Source organism: Bacillus rossius, chromosome 1 (genome assembly GCF_032445375.1).
Source record: "Bacillus rossius redtenbacheri isolate Brsri chromosome 1, Brsri_v3, whole genome shotgun sequence".
NCBI lineage: Eukaryota > Metazoa > Arthropoda > Insecta > Phasmatodea > Bacillidae > Bacillus > Bacillus rossius.
Genome location: NC_086330.1, coordinates 354,396,739 through 354,409,613, shown reverse-complemented (window position 1 = coordinate 354,409,613; position 12,875 = coordinate 354,396,739). Strand labels below are relative to the sequence as shown.

Genomic DNA, 12,875 nt, shown 5'->3' with positions numbered 1-12,875 from the left:
AGTTAATATTTTAAATTTCTTGCATATTATTTTATTTTTGAGCCTTGAGACATATATGTATTTACATTCTATGAATATATTCGAGGTACTCTTTGGGATTCAAATCCATGCTTTGACAGATATGGCCCTTTACAAGTTACAAGAGTACTTTGAATTGAGGAAAAAGTGAATGTCTAATATACATGAAAAATTAATAAAAATCTTCAGCAGTTAAAGATTTATTTATAGGTTTTTTGTTTTTTTTTTGTATTGCATTATTATGTTGTCACCTGCTGTCTAATCAGTTAAACTTTAAAATAATATTAAAATTATTGTAAAGAAAATGTATCACAACCTTACCTAAATAGATATTGTTTTTTTCTTCAGTTGACCGAATGTTAAATATAAGTGGTAGCTTTTTAATTATACTGAATGTTCAATATACTTTGTAGCTTCTGTTCCTTCTATATGATTATGACAGATTTTTATCATAAATGATCTAGAGGAGGGTACAGACCTTGCCAAGATTACTACGTACGTTACTGCCTGAGAGTACATTCAATGATTACCTGTTACAAATTAGAAGTGGCATTCATCTGACTAGAATTATTAAACATTTATATTACAAAGTTAAGTTCACAGAAGTTCATAAAGAAACAAACATACCAAATCAAATTTGTGAGTGGCACACACATTATCAAAAGCTCCTCTTTCTTTCGTCATGCCAATATACTTTGGCTGACACTGCGTTATAGATAGGTACATCTTATTTTGGTAAGGTTTTTGTGAACAGATTATGTGAGATGCAGCATTTCTGGTTTTGCCATCCAAGCACGTGAATGAGGTCGCTGCTACATAAACATGTCGAGTATTCTGTCGAAACAATGTAAAAGGTCTTCCATGAAGTTTTCAATGAAGGCACAGGTGGACTCTGGCTGGCAAGCAGCCACAGGTGATGCAACGATGCTCCCAGAGTTATTTTCTGCCTCCGCCATCACCGATGTGAGCAAAAGCAGCCAAGTGAGGATTACGGCGTACATCTGAAACACAGACATTTGTGTCGAGCTAAAATTCACAGTATTACATAAACTCTACAAATATATGCTTTCCTGTTGGCTGATATATTAGTGTAGAACCTCCCCTTTTTTTGGAGTGGGTCAATGTGATTCATGCCACTCTGCTGCTGGCTGTTATGGCATTTGACTGGCCCGCAGTCATAGAAGGGAGTGTCTGGACAATAAGGATCCAATCATCGAAGCAACGCTTGCAGTTTCCCCTGCGACTAAAAAGTATCCGAGAAATTTCCGGTTCTCAAGTAATGGCGTGATTATTTCGCGGATTCATTTCACTCCAGACTAGACTCAACTTGCAAATTAATAACTCAAAAAATTGCAAAAAAGAATAAATCGAGTAAGCTTTGGTAGTAAGTTTGATAAAATTATAAGCCTTCAAAAGATTTATCCGGCTTTTTTTATTTGCTATTTGAGTAAAAATTGACGTAGAATGGCTTCCTCTCAAGTAACACATGAAGAAATTTTTTTAAATAAATCATCTGTGTATGCGTAATGCAATGTTTGAAATTTGACTTAAATATTAAGTAAGAAACCAATTAAGGCATGATAAACAGAAACTTACAATACATGAACATTACATTTTTGTTTTAAAGAAACCAAGAGAAATTTATGTGAATCATCCGAACAAAACATTTTAATGACTCAACTTGTGAGATAAAACTAGACCTTGCTGTTCCTTCTTGCACATGGTGTTTGTCACAGTGAAGCATGAACAAATACATTTTTATCACCCATAAATGCAAACCATAACTGTTGAATGGTTTTAACCGCCTAATGATTTTGACAAAGTTTACATAAATATATTATATACTGAAAATATTTATATTGTATAAGAATTTATTAATTAAATTCCATTTCTTACAGAAATAATCTGAAAACTACTACCATACTTTACAGCACTAAATTATTCCAGTATAATCTAACAGTTAAATAAATGTTTAAATTAATAAGTTCAGTAAAACTTTGATTTAATGACATTGTCCGGACCAGGGCTGTGACAGATTACTGAATAGTTATATAGCAGAAATCTTGATACATATACAGGATAATTATAAAGTCCGTGAAACATTTCATAAAATTGGTATAGCGAAATGGCAAAGAATAACGTAACAAATTATATACCGCGTGAAAGAACAACTCTCAAAGTTTTTTTGAATGTAGCGGCAAAAAGCAATTTAAAAAAAAACCGACAGGGGCGCTAGTGCATGTAGTTGCTGAAAATGGCTGCGAACCAGGCAGAGAAAGCCTTTTGTGTGCTTGAATACGCCTGTAGCGAATCGGCAGTGAGTGTCCAAAGAGCTTTCCGTGGCAAGTTTAACAAAACACCACCAGTTTACAATAGCATAATGAAGTGGTACAAGAAATTCGAGGAAGACGGCTGTTTGTGCGACGCAAAACGGTCGGGTCGGCCAGGCGTGTCACAACAGACAGTGGATTGTGTACGGGACGTGATGGTGCGGAATCCCAAGAAGTCAACTTATCGGGCTAGTGCAGAATTAAACATCCCTCAGCCAACAGTGTGGAAAATTCTTCGTAAGCGATTAAGAGTGAAGCCGTACAAATTGCAGCTTCTGCAAGCCATCAGCCACGATGACAAATTGCTCCGACTGCAGTTCTGCATTGCCATGCAGAACCGTCTTGAAGATGATGACTTTGCAAGAAAATTAATCTTCAGTGACAAAGCCATTTTTCATCTCTCAGGAAGAGTCAACCGACACAACACACGGGGGACAGAGAATACACATGCAACTCTCGAACACGTCCGAGATTCGCCAAAAGTTAACGTGTTCCGTGCCATGTCAAACAAGACAGTTTATGGCCTCTTCTTCGCTGAGAGAACTGTCACTGGTATCACCTACCTCGACATGCTGCAATTGTGGCTTATGCCACAACTTGAAGCTGATAGCAGGGACTTCATCTTCCAAAAAGATGGTGCTCCACCTCATTACCACAATGTGGTACGAGGTTATCTGAATGAGACGTTGCAACATCGTTGGATGGGCCGTGGGGCGGCCGCTGACTAAGTGCTACTCCCGTGACCACCACGATCACCGGACTTGACACCTTGCGATTTTTTCTTGTGGGGATACATCAAGGATAGTGTTTATGTTCCACCTCTACCACAGAACCTCGACGAATTGAGACACCGCATCGTAGCAGCTCCTCTTACCATCACTCCTGATATTCTGGGTCGGGTATGGGCAGAATTGGACTATTGATTAGATGTGTGTCGTGTGACGCAAGGTGGACACATAGAACATTTATAAATAGTGAAAAAAAAAACTTTCAGAGTTTTTCTTTCACGTGGTATATAATTTGTTACATAATTCTTAGCCATTTCACTGTACCGATTTTTTGAAATGTTTCACGGACTTTATAATTATCCTGTATTATTAATATTCAATTTTTATTAACATGTTAATTCATTTTATTTCTGTCCTGAATATTATCCTCTATATCTCCTAATTTGACATACTTTACTTTGTATTGTTTGCCAAGCAACATTATAATGTAAACTGTCTTCTCATTCTTTAAAACATCAACATAAAATTTTTATAAACCCATGCAACACTGGATACTGCTTCTTCAGCTTTTTCAATTACTGAAGCTATATTACGCCTGAAAGGGAAAATTTTAGGCTACAAAAGGTTCTGAATGCTGATGTAGTATTTGCAGCCTAATGTGCATTTTAAAAAGGCAGACACAAATCACTACCCTTACTGAGATATAGGTAGCTGGAAGCTGTTGCATGCATTGTAGACTACCTAATTTCCCAGTTAAAAAACTATTGAATTATAATGCATATGCATCTCTGGAGAAAAAAAACACCTACTTGGAAACACACTCAAAACATGCACAAGAAAATAGCAAAGCTAGTGCATACAAGACACGGCTTAACAATACTCCATCTGTCATACCAGTCCATTTTTTTAAATTCAACCTCTTTTATGGTGGAGGAGCATCCACGGTGCCGTATAATAATAAAAAATAACAAAAGGAAGAACATTAATTATTTTAAAAAAATTTGAGCAATGGTTTGTAAGAAATATACTACAGCTGTTTGATCCTTGTTTTTCCACTTCAGAAAGGGGCAGCTATTCCCCTTGCCCCCTTTTCACCCCCTTGGCTACAACCTTGCCAATTGTTACTCCAGAAATAATAATAAAAAAATACCAGCACAGTTTTTACTCGTTTTATGCACAATATATCTTCTCAGAAGATATTATCCATAAACATGAAGTTACATGAATTGATTCTTTATAATTTTGCCATTTTGTCAATTGCTCGGTAATTTAGAACTTTTCAACTGGGTCTTCTGTGACCTTAATAACTATTGCATCACCAGGACCGTAGTTAGGATATTCAGTATAACCATTACATAATTTTTTCATGAATAAGTTTTCTTTATAGTTGAATTTTAAAATAAAATTAATTGTCACACTAATATCTCAGAAAATAGTAGAATTTTATAACTTCAAAGTTCATACATAGACATTTAAATCATGATTTTGCTTGAGAAGTGCACTGAACATTTTGTATATATGTTTTATTTAATTGGTTTAATACTTTGTTCTTAATCCAATTTGTTGATTATTTCGTTAAAACAAGTCAAAACAAGTCATACATAAATGCTATTAAATACAGAAACACGTAAGTCAAGTTTGTGTGAAATACATGCTTACGGTAACACATGTGCAAAACGGCATTAATTGAAGACTACCTACTTGGAAAAAAAATTACTGCCGCTTCTGTGTACAAGGAATGTTGGGTTATAATGTGGAGGAAATACATTATTGGGGCCTACTAATAATTACAAAAGTACTTCCAAAATAATAGCTCTGTATCCTTGTATAGCTACGTTGCTATACTTTTTTTATTCTTTTCGTTTGTGTGTGTGTTTTTGACGTGACAACGTCTAATAAATCGATGAACGCCGGCTGCACGCACGAAAAAGTGTCCCGTTATGCACATTGTCCCGTTACGATGTGTCCCGTTACGATCATTGTACGCTTGCGCCGCATCTATCTATCTTCCACTCAATTGGAACAACCATCGATTTGACTTTTTCGAGGCACAGTAAACTTGAAACACTCCCATTCGTTTACTACTTTTCCTATCATCGTCCTATCCTTAACAGAATAACACAGATTGGAAGAAGTTAAATAGCAAACATGTATAAAAGTTATAGTTAAAATAATCTGTTCGTTAAAGTAATAAACATATTTGAATTAATGAGTGCAAATAAAAGTAAATTTATCAATTAAATGGTAGATTTCATTTCACTCCTTCTTTGCATCCATACAAAATAGTGATAATTAAAAAAAAATGATTTAATTTTATTCATAAAAGTATGCATTCATTTCATCAATGTTTTGTTATGACGTTGTCACGTTAAACTATCGTCCGTAAACCGACTTTACAGACTACCAATTTTTTTTAACTCCCCTCTGGCTGCGTCCCTGGCATCGCGATCACACGGAGAGAGTCATGGGTTCGATCCCAACTCCAGTATGGCTCGCACTTACGGGCACCTATTCAGTAACCAAGTGGTCCGGAGGCAACTCTAATCTTGTATTTCCCATCGCACCCAGACTCTGTGCATTGAATTACATTTTCAGGCTGGCGAGCTAAGGCCAGATTCTAGTATCAACACCTCATTTAAAAACAATGTTATACTTTAAAGATGGAAATTGCTGTTGAAGTTTCTAATCGTGTTCTATTCACTTGCAATTTACCAAAAATGTTAAAGAAATTTGCTATGTTTTGTTCAAAACCTTGATGAACTTGTCAAATAATTGTATGCGGTTATTTCAAGTTTGTAGTACAACTATGGTACAATGCTTTAAATACACAAATAATTTTAATTCGGTAAATTTTAACCAAAAATAAAGAAATAAAGATCTGGAACATTTGTATTTTAAGGAGTACCTATCAATGCACAAATTGTACTTTTTGGATTAATTTAAAGTTAAAGGGGGAAGGTAATATTGTTGTGAACCATCTCTTAGTTCTACTTACCAAAAACCACGCTCCTTCGGGAGCGACACCAAAGCACAACCTACTGGAACTCTGCAGCACTGGGAATGTATAAAACAATTCTGATCTGCATTGGTTCTTGATTTACATGATGGCAAATATTGCACACACATAATTTCTCTAACCAACCAAGTTCTGGACAGTGTTTATATAATAGTTTATTAAATAAGAGTTCGGATGAGGGAGAGTGGACATAATGCTTGGTCTTGAAAGCCACGTAATTTTTTTTTCCCATTTTTTCATAGTTAATTTTATTCAAGGCATATTTCTAAAACTTTAACTCGTTACCTCCCTTGCATCTGTTGTTCTGACACAAACATTTTCAACAGATTTTCACTCAGTGTGATATCACACAAGGGTGCAAACATGTAGGATTCACAAGGGGAGCCTAAGAGTTTTCCGTGTGGGGTTAACAAAATGTCATATCTGGATACGGTGCTTGTATATTGTATAGTGCCCTTTATTTTAACCTATATGCTTGATATAAGCACAGAAAATTTAATATACACAAAAGGTTTTCCATAAAATATATTATTTTGTCATTATTGTTACGAACGTGAGAGACCAGACCGTGATGCCAGGTTCGGAGCTGGCTGGCTGTCCTGCACGGGCACTGGCGCCGTGTCACGTGTGCTGTACACTGACGTAAGACATGCCACGCGCACCTGGCCGGATTACAAGGGTCGTCGCTACCCCCTCCTCCCTCCGCACCCTGCGCAACGTCCTGGCTCGGCGCCGTTATCTATCGCCGAGCGGCCTTGGGAATTCCGCGGGCCGCCGCGCGGAGCAGCGTGAATTGACGCCACCCTTCTGGACTGTTCGGACATCGGGTCGCCCCGGGATGACGCGACTCGCCACAGCTGCTCTCGTCGGTTCGAGAAGGACGCCCAGAGTACAATGGCCTCCGAGCGGATTCCGAGCGAAGGGAAGTGCGACATCGGCGAAGGGGGCGAGAGATTCACCCTGAGAGTGGCGCGACGCGGAGTTCGGCTGGATCTACTGAGTGGCGCAAGACTGTGCGTGTGTGTGAGGACAGGCGCAAGGTAAGGGGCGAACCACTGTTGAGCCCAGCTCCAGTGAGGAGTGCGAACTGCGGAACTTGACAGACATTGAGTGACTTGAGAATAAACATTTTTAAGCGCCAGTGATTTGAGATCGGACATTTTTTAAGTACAATTATTTATTATTAATGTCAATATTAGTAATCAATAAAACTGCAATAAAACGTAATTGGGCTATCCCTTACGTATCCAGTTCTCCCCACATTATAAATCGTAACATTATTATGTTTATCAACCCCTTTTCATAGTCACAATTTTGCCCCCACAGAGTGGGACATATGCCCATGATATCATGGGTGTACAAAATGTGAGCAAGTCTTCTTTGTTAAGGGGAATGGAAAGGTAAAATATCTTGGGAATTCTGGAATAGAATATCAAGGATAAAATCTGAACTACTCATCATATTTCTTTGCGGTTTGTTTTGCCAACTAGATAATTTAATTACGGAGGGTTGTGTGTACAGAAGTGGCCACAATAATGCATAGTTTTTTAGAAAAAAATTAAATAACTTTATGCAGAAATATGGGGTATTAGCCACAAAATTATAAATTATACCAAAATATAATTTTTGAATGGTGTAATACAATATTATCTAGAGCTCTATAATACAGAATTTTACGTAATTGCTCAACAAGCGTGTCCTTCCTTACCTAAATGTTGCATAGCAGGTTTTAATTGGTTAAAATTCCTTTAAAATTCAGCGATCAAGTGTTTTTCACTTTTATTATAATAGAGTTCTAGATAATATTATATTACACAATATAAAAATCATCACTTGCGCGTCATAATATTACACTAAGTGAATGTCCGCTTAAAATATTTGCAGCAGAACAACAAATGAGACCGAACCTCCAAGTTACCGGACACTGTTACAGGGTTGAAGAAGCACGTACCTTTGTGGACGGGAGCGAGCGAGTAGCCGTGTTCCCGAGCGTCACCGAGGTTCGCGCGAGTAGCGGACAGATGTCTCTCCCGGCAGCGGCTCGCCGGTGACAAATGAAGGCGACAGCTGCGGCGCCTCGCGTTATACGTGACGCGCGTGTCCTGCGGTGTCGGTTGGGTGAGCGAAGGGGAGGGGGTAGACGTGACACGGATTGTGCCGCGGCGACAATGGACACACGTGTCGCTGGCCGGGATGATTGGTTGCGGAACCAACCCCTTCCTCCTCCGCCGGCCTAACTCACCCCTTGGAAGGGGAAGAAAATGGTGGCGAGGCTGCCGCGCACGTTAGAAGTGTATCTTCGCAGATAGAGGGATAGGAAATTTGTAGGGTGCACAATTATCTGAAAAACGGGTACGAGTAGTTGGCTTAAGCAGGGAGGGGGGAATATGGGGTGTGTATATATTCCCCCTCCGCTCCCCTAATAAAAAAAATATCATTACTACCAACAAAAAGAAAATAAAATTAAAGCAAACAGCGGGAAATGAAAATTAAAACCCCCCCACCCCGCAAAGTGAAATTCTGCGTATTCTCCTGTGTAGTGCAATTGTGTTAAGTAAACAAACGTACAAGCGAGTGTACTCATTATTTATAAGAATGTGTGCAAGTGTTCGAGTGAGCAAGTTTGTGAGTGAGCATGCAGCTGTAAAATATGCCACCGAGCACTGCTGCTGTCATCTGTGTTTTCGGCAGGAAATTTTATGGCCAAAATATGATACATAAGTTCGCCTACAATGAAGTACGTACACAATGGAGGTTCACAATTTTAACAAGCATGGCGAAGAAAAACATGCACACATCCTTACAGTTGTCTGACTTGTCTACGTTATTCGTTATGTTATTCCCCCCCCCCCCCCAACGGGCGACTCACTCCCGAGTGCTGTACTTTTAATTTTTTCGTTACGTTTTGATGAGGCATCCCTTCGACTTACACTACCGCATGTAAATGGGTTGTACTTCAAAACGAAGAAGAACCGTTTGCCGCCTGCCTCGAAGGATTGGTAATTAATTGTCAGTATATGACATGCTATGACGTAGATGAAGTCGCTTTCTACCACACCATCACCATACTGTAACACCCAAAACCTTGCGCAATTTGCACTTGAACATGCCTGATGAAGTTTTGTAATAATGAATTAGAAATTCCGTTGCTAAACAATACAGTCTTTTGAACCTGATTTCGTCATGCAAACAATACACTTCAACCAGTAGAGCAAACACCATAAATCGGAAGAAAAAAATGGCTTTACGCAGTATCCTCATGCAACGCCACCCTTAAAACTCACGGCGCTCCGGAAGCCTGAGGTATAGGCAACCCCTCGCGCACCCAATGTCACAGTGATGAAGAAAGGCTCCAACATCAACAACGGATATGACGTCATCGGAAGACTGCCATTGTCGCGAGCAACCAGAAGTTCGTAGTAGAATGTTCTAGGCTGTCTCGATTGCTACTCGAGAACCGAGTAAAGTCGCCCGCCGGAAGAAAATCATGCCGATGCCGCCCCAACGCTCTGCCTCGCCGTGTGACGTCATGCTGCCGGCCGTCGCTGGAACCTCGGAGATTAGTATTACAGTCACAAATTAATTTAGTTTGGTGGTAGGATATTTCTCTGAGTACTGCAGGTGACAGAAAATATTCAGAATGGATCTCTGCAGAAGGAGTTAGAAATTATTCTAAGTCCATCTCAAACTTGTACTTCCTTTTTGTTGATTTGCTTCCTTTTCGTTGATCGTGCTTCCTTTTCGTTGATCATGCTTCCTTTTCGTTGATTGAGCTTCCAATTGTGCTTCCTTTTCGTTGATTGAGCTTCCTCTTTGTCGAATGTGCTTCCGATTGTGCTTCATTTTCGTTGATTGTGTTTCTAACTGTGTTTCCTTTTCGTTGATTGTGCTTCCAACTGTGTTTCCTTTTCGTTATTATGCTTCCTCTTTGTTGAATGTGCTTTCGATTGTGGTTCTTTTTTGATTGTGAGTAGTATATATTGGCCGGTCCGAGGACAGGCCTCAGGCGGTGGATTGAGATTGTCGGTCCGCCATCTTGGATTGTGACGACACGGCAGCCATTTTGGATTGTGACGTCACGGCGGCCATCTTGGATTGTGACGTCACGGCGGCCATATTGGATAAGCGTAACGGGACACCGCGTAACGGGACGTAACGTAACGGGACATAACGTAACGGGACAAGCAGATCACTGCAGCCATCTTGTATCCGCCATCTGTAAATCGAGCGCCCCACTCATGATGAAATGTTCGTCTCTGTAGCCATATTGATTTTTTTCTGTTCCGCTGCAGGCCGCCATCTCGGATACCGTCGACTTTGTTTCTGTTGTTTGTTCCTAGATAGCGCCAGCGTCGCTCTTGATTTTTTTCTGTTCCACTGGAGGCCGCCATCTTGGATACCGTCGATTTTGTTTCTGTTGTTTGTTCCTAGATAGCGCCAGCATCGCTCTTGATTTTTTTTGTTCCGCCACAGGCCGCCATCTTGGATACCGTCGACTTTGTTTCTGTCGTTTGTTCCTAGAGAGCGCCAGCGTCGCTCTGTCTCATCACATAAGGTCGATGTTCCATTACCTACCATAGTTATTAAGAACCTTATCGACATTTTAAATTTTATTTTTTATGAAAAATATATTGGAAACGCTGTGATTCGAACCATCGCAGCTCTGATCTCTAGGTTGGAAAACATACGCCTTTAACCGCTCAGCCATCGAGACATTTACCAGACCGAAGATTAAATAAGGTATATATAAAAATAACATGCATATTTGGACTTGTAATTTTTTTTAATTTAAAGTAATAATAGCACCACCTGTTCGAGACGGACCCACCATCTTGTCATTTGGCCGCCATCTTGAAAATCCGTAATTTTTATGCTAGAGATGCGGGAAAAAGTTCAAAATTTATTAAATAAATTGACAATAAACATAATGTTTGATTATATCGATGTACGTCCTTGGTTCGATTCCCGACGAGAGTAAACGGTCGATCCTTCCTCCATGAAAGCTACCTAGACTGATCTACCACCAGCAGTACCAAGGTATATATCATCAACAGGTATGACATCATGTCCGCCATCTTGTCTATATCCGCTGGAGACCACCATCTTGTTTTTCATCTGCTAGAGTGTGCCGATCCCATGTAGTATAATTATCTGGTCACCATACTTTTGTCCTCAACTGTTGACATTGAACATTGACCTTGAAATTTGACCTTGACCTTGAAATTTGACCTTGACCTTGAAAATTGACCCTAACCTTGAAATTTGACCTTGACCTTAGCCTTTTACCTTGACCTTGAAATTTGACCTTTACCTTGAAATAAGACCTTGACCTTGAAATTTGACCTTCACCTTGAAAATGACCTTGACCTTTAAATTTGACTTTGACCTTGAAATTTTACTTTGTCCTTGTCGACCATCATGGACCCGACATTTAATGTTCAGTACATGCTACCAGGAGCGACCAACTGCTGGAGTACGTCATCTTGTGTGTGTACTAATATTATAGAGTACATTTACATCTGGTTAATTTTATTTTAACCTGCTACAGTGCAGTAATCATTTATTACCGAGGTGCCCCCCGCCATCTTGAAATTCGGACGCCATCTTGAAATAATGTAATAATGTAGCTAGAAAAGCGGGAAAAAATCCAAAATTCATCAAAAAAATCACTCATTAACTTACAAATCGAATGTCCACGGTTCGATTCTTGACCAGAGACAGTTGTAACTAATTATTAAATAAATGTTAGGTTCTGTTTTCCATTACCTTTCGCGGAGTTTATTAATCATTCACTCTACGAAAATCAACTCAAGTCAATATACCGGACCAACGAATTAAATCAGTGCCGATTAGCCTATTATGAAAGTCTAATTTTTCAATAATCTGAATAACATATAAGCCGTTCATGTACAAAACCACACATATAGATCAATTGCCTTCAGTCCATGAGACCGAGTCATGTCATTATCAGACGTATAGGCTAGTCATTTCAGGACCACATGACCTTCGTAATCCATCGTGACATTTTTATACATTCTAAAGGACCAAGTAACCTTGTAAAATATTTTAGTAACACCAAGAGGTGATAAACTAGTAAATATTCAATCACTACATTTTGTACTACGCGCAATCAACAAAAAAGGAAGCACCAACAACGAAAAGGCAGCACATTTGGAAGCACCGACAACGAAAAGGCAGCACATTTGGAAGCACCGTCATCGAAAAGGCAGCACATTTGGAAGCACCGACAACGTAAAGGCAGCACATTTGGAAGCACCGACAACGAAAAGGCAGCACATTTGGAAGCACCGACTACGAAAAGGCAGCATATTTGGAAGCACCGACAACGAAAAGGCAGCACATTTGGAAGCACCGACAACAAAAAGGCAGCACATTTGGAAGCACCGACAACGAAAAGGCAGCACATTTGGAAGCACCGACAACGAAAAGGCAGCACATTTGGAAGCACCGAAAACGAAACGGCAGCACATTTGGAAGCACCGACAACGAAAAGGCAGCACATTTGGAAGCACCGACAACGAAAAGGCAGCACATTTGGAAGCACCGACAACGAAAAGGCAGCACATTTGGAAGCACCGACAACGAAACGGCAGCACATTTGGAAGCACCGACAACGAAAAGGCAGCACATTTGGAAGCACCGACAACGAAAAGGCAGCACATTTGGAAGCACCGACAACGAAAAGGCAGCACATTTGGAAGCACCGACAACGAAAAGGCAGCACATTTGGAAGCACCGACAACGAAAAGGCAGCACATTTGG

The 12,875-nt window shown here is 39.7% G+C and overlaps 1 long non-coding RNA gene across 1 annotated transcript; it reads right to left on the bottom strand.

Annotated features, from left to right (window-relative positions):
• Window positions 1–8: 8 nt before the first annotated feature.
• On the bottom strand, window positions 9–8,151 carry LOC134528253 (uncharacterized). Its single transcript, XR_010074373.1, has 2 exons — window positions 8,044–8,151; window positions 9–1,019 (listed from the first exon to the last, which is right to left on the bottom strand). It is a non-coding gene; the product is annotated as an uncharacterized LOC134528253 (long non-coding RNA).
• Between the last annotated feature and the right edge of the window lie 4,724 nt (window positions 8,152–12,875).